We start from the raw sequence: 5,032 nt of genomic DNA on the forward strand, positions 1-5,032 counted from the left end.
ATTTTTTGTATGCAGGGCCCACTCTCCAGCCTACTGCAGCTGGTGAGGAGCAGGGCCAATTCTCCTGCTCTTATGACCCCAGGGCCAAGTATCCTGCCTGCTGCAAGAGTGAGGGGCTAGGGGGCAGAGGGTATCTCTCCCTTGACCAGGCTACCACAAGGGAGAGGAGAGTAGTGGTCGGACCAGTTCTCTCATATCTTTACCCTGGCTCACCAGCAACTCCCACTATGTGCAGGCCTGCTCTCAGGAGTACTGCAGCTGGATCAGGTAGGTCAGCTCTCCTGCTCTCATAAACAAGGAGGGTTCTTTAGCTCTGACTTGATCCCTGTCCTGGGAGCCCAGTTGGACTGGTTGTCAGGTCAAGCTCACATTTTTCAGGGAATGTTAAGCTACTAATTATTCAAATGTTCATAGGTTCGAACACTGAGAATAGACATACCCTTTCTCCTCTCTGACACCTACTGACATACATGTGACATAGCAGCCACACTTGGAATGGCTCTTGGGGCAGGTATAAATTTTTTTATCCATGCTATATTTTCCAAAGATCAAATGGCCTGAAGTCCTTAGCCTATAACTGTTATCAACAGGACAGGGATCCCATTACAGAGAGCTGGTAAAAGATAAAAATGGGCAATGTTAATTTATTGATATGTTCAATGTATCCTTAAAGATTTCTAAAGACTGCTGCGGTCTCATGGTCCTATGGGTGGATGGCCCTAAAATTCAGCAGTGGATGTTATCTTTCCAATGAGTATATCAATATGGACAGGTTGTTTATCCTTGAGTGGGAGAAGCACTCCAAATAAGAATGTATATAAGTATTCTTTCAACTGTTTAGTAGGAGTCTGGAAAAAGAAATACCTGAAGATAAAGAATAGGAAAATTTAGAGGCAAGCCATATGGGCGATCTCCTGAAGAACTGGATGTGAAGTATGAAGACTTTTCTTTTCCACATGTGAATATACTGTATGAAAGAGGCACTAGACAACCAAGACGATAATTCTTATATCATCCAGCCTCTGTTGTCAAACATTGTGCTAGCACAATGGTACATGAACAGAACAGGCATGCTGGCAAGAAGGCTAGATAGGGAGTATATGGCTTGCCATTCACCACGGCTGACTCCCTAATGTTTACTTTGACATTTCCAATCTGAACTCTTCCCCTTAAAGGCACCAATCAAGCACTTAGAATCAACTTGGAAACAACAGGTTACCTGATTCTCACTTAAGAACTGACCACAGAGCCAACCTATCACTATTGCTTTCTATTTAGAAATTAAAATTTCCATTTTCATAGTCAGATATTAGGGGCATTTTTATTATTTTATTTTATTTTATTTTAATGTTTGGCATTCTTGCTCATTGGAGATGAAATGGTCCCTAAATGAAGTCAGCCATCCATCAGTCCTCAGCATGACTAACTTCTTTTGGTGATATCTGAATATTAATGAGACCAAAGTTTATATTCCTGACCTTTTTAAAAATTTCATTTTAAGGAGACAGTCTTTATTTTTAGCAGGAGCTGTCTGGGGCATGTCATTCATCTCCTGCTTCCTGTTTTAACCCCCAACGAAATTTGTAAGGTAGAAAGAACATACTTTCCCAGTTCCTCCTCCTGCAGCTCCAAGTGAGGGACTCCTTATGTTATTTCCTGTGGACTCATGTTTCTGGTGTTGAACTAGCGCTGGTGCTACTACTTTTAAGTTTTCCAAAGGCTCCTGTGGGTTGAAATAACCATCCCTGAGATAATTTGCACACCCAAAAAGTGTTAGTCTAGTGAAGTTAATATGAATATAAGTGAATAATTTTCCAAAATCAACCTTTATTTCATAGAAGCTTCAGAAAATATATTTAAAATCATCTATATCATTTATCTTAAATGCCCTAACAAATGTTATTTTAGCTTTTGAGTATGCTTTATCACCTACCCCTCTGCAGATGCACAGCCTACTCTTTTATACTAGCTGGCCTCACTGGGTCTAAATTGACATCAATAGATGTGGGCCACCCTATCTACATCACTCTCCTCTGTGATTTGCTCTGCCACTACCTGGACAGATGTCCCCTCTAATGTGTCTTACACAGAGAAGCTAACATGATATTAAAATAAAAACCCAGTTTTCACACCACTGCTTCAAAACCTTTAATGGCTATGCATTAAATAATCATTGAGATCCATTAATTTGGGTTCATAATAGGATTTTATTGGGGCATCAGTCTGGAAATTGAGGCAAGGAGACAGTTTTTTAAAATTTTATTTTATGTATTTACATTCCAGTCATTGATACCTCCCCTCCCTCCCACAGTTCCTTTTAGAAGTTAAAGTTAGGGAGTAGATATACTGCTCCAAGAAGTTATGCTTCTGGGTGGCTTTGGGGACTGGGGAACTACTGAGGACACTGCTACTCTCCAGCCACAGTCCTCCTCCTCTCTCTGCTCATCATTGGCTTCCTTTCAATTCTAAGAATATTTCAAGAAGCTGTTTATTTGGTTTGCTTTCTTCCTGTTGACATTTTACTGTTTCCAATGCAATGCACATTCCAGCTCTCAGCTGCAGCATCCCAGGGTGCGTGCAGCATCCCAGGGTGCGTGCTCCACGGGGCATGTTCTTCAAACATAAAATGTATTCTCCCTGATTAGGCCATAATTCTGGGGAATGAGAAAGATGTTCATCTCATTCGTGGTCATAGTCCTACTGATCAGCCGAGTGTCTGGTTTTCTCCTTACATGCTCCCATGAAGGAATGGACTGTGTTGTGCTTGGAAAAGACCTTAGTCATGGTGAAATTGGGTCAAAGATTGTCACTTGCAATGCTTGTTTCCTGTGGGAGCCTCAGTGACAGAACAATCTCTAACTGGCCTAGACACCCATGGTTTCCTGTAACCACGTTCTCATCAATGAGTAAGGCTTTAGCCTTAACAATACCTTTAAGTTTGCTCAAGTTCGTGTTTCTGCTAAGCCTTTTACTGACCATCGAATTGTGGTTAATTCTCTTTCCTACCAATAACTTTCAGAAAGACTTCATGCAAATTTTATGTTTACTAACAAGTCTACATGTCCCTCATACTATCAATAACCTTTGTCAGCACTTAGAGTAGTCTAACTCATATTTTGAGCACAGCTCTAGAATAGGTGCTTGCACAGTGCCCCAAGATCTGTTTATCCTATATTGTGTTTTGTAAATTGGTCCATTGAAATTAGTTTATATAGAGTCACATTTGAATATTTCCCTACAGCATAGCCTTGATATGATATTAAAATCTGCAAATCTTTTGCATGTTAATTATGCGATCTATGATATATTGTATGAAAATCTACTACTATAGTTTACAAATATATATTTATTAAAAAAAAGTTAAAGAAGAGTTACCCTATGCTTCTGCTAAACACTAGAGGAAAACTAATAAAACAAAAAGTGCCAGCAATGCTTTATTTCTTTTGCAATTGTGGACCAGGGAAGTCCTATAGACACCAAAATGTTAAAGTCTACCGCTGTTGCTTTGGTTACCATCCAAAACATGGTAGTAAGATCTTATTACCAAGACGCTTCAAATGTGAGTCAAAGAACATGGCAAAATCAGGCTTGTGTGACCTGGAAACTTCATCCTTACTGGCTAGCTTTCTTTCTTTCTTTCTTTTTTTTTTCTTGATTTAAGTTTTATTGCATTATGATGAGAAAAGACACATGATTTCAATTCATCTGAGTTTGTTAACATTTAAAAACATATTTTAAGTAAATAGAATTACATCACATTCTTGTTTCCCTTTTGTACCCCAACTCCTCCCAGAGACCCCCTTCCATACCTGCAATATCTTTTGGTTTTTTAATTTGTCATATTCTTTAAAATTTATAAAATATTGTAACAATAAAAGTGAGTATTATAAAAGTTGTTTGCTATAAAACAACAATCAGTTGAACAGTCTTATGTAGATGCTTGTGTACAGCAATACTGAAAATACATACATTTGTCTCAATATAAATTTGAAATAACTCCAAATATAATTAACTGTATATTTTAACATAATACTTCACTACTAGTATTTTTTTAAATGAACATAAATAGATAAAGTCTTTTTGTTTCTTTGTTTTGTTTTTAGTAGAGCTTAAAATCTTGGCTTTTACTGTGGTACAAGCCCAAAATAAGAACAATTTTTAGACATTGGAGTTCATTGTAATAAGGCTGTACTTCAATGACCCTCACATCACCAAAGGATTTTTACCTCCATCGTAGCTAAGCTGAGAATTGACAGTTCTGCTGCATCAAGGTATGAATTATAGGCATGATTTTTGGATACTGATTTCCTGCTATGGTCAAAGCTATTTGACTTGAGTGAGTGACTTTATTCTCAGCCCACAGAGAACAGGTTACATTCATTTAAGAAATGGTGTGTGTATTAAGATGGTCTATCCATGAAGTCATTCACCAACTGTTTCAATGAACAATGGTTCTGCTTGGAGGGTGGCACAGACATTAGGTGAGGGTAAGAATGGTTCATTGTCTGTGATGACTTTGAAAAGCATTCATCTCAGAGAAAGAGTAACATAAAGTCATCTTCTTCAAACTTGATACAGTAATTATAAACATCAAGCAAAGCATTCAGTCTCACTCTTTGTTTTTCTCTTACAAGCCACCTCCCAGGTTAATTGTTTGTATTTCTTTTGGCTGTATAAACTTTTGAAATATGTAAGCTGTCCTGAAAACCATAGTATAGTGTAAAAACATGTAATAAACAATACTACTGCATTTTCTCTTGGGTGAGTTTCTGAGACCAGAGCAGCCAGCCGGGAGGCACAGGCCCCACGACTCCCAGGGGAGCCGCAGGGTGGCAGGGACACGATCCTCTCAGCTTCCGAGTGACAGAGGAGGATCAGGTCCTTCTCTGCCCCTTCCCTGCAAGTGGAGGGCCTACCTCCAGGGGACGCCTTAAGCCAGAGACTCGGGCGAAAGCTACCATTTCCTCTGGTGAGTTTCTAAGACCAGAGCAGCCAGCTTGGAGGAACAGGCCCCAGGAGTCGCAGGGGACTT

The 5,032-nt window shown here is 39.3% G+C and overlaps 1 non-coding gene across 1 annotated transcript; it reads right to left on the reverse strand.

Moving 5' to 3' along the window:
* Nucleotides 1–380: 380 nt before the first annotated feature.
* On the reverse strand, nt 381–512 carry LOC116094575. Its single transcript, XR_004120210.1, has one exon. It is a non-coding gene; the product is annotated as a small nucleolar RNA SNORA17 (small nucleolar RNA).
* Between the last annotated feature and the right edge of the window lie 4,520 nt (nt 513–5,032).

Source organism: Mastomys coucha, unplaced genomic scaffold (genome assembly GCF_008632895.1).
Source record: "Mastomys coucha isolate ucsf_1 unplaced genomic scaffold, UCSF_Mcou_1 pScaffold16, whole genome shotgun sequence".
Taxonomy (NCBI): Eukaryota; Metazoa; Chordata; class Mammalia; order Rodentia; family Muridae; genus Mastomys; species Mastomys coucha.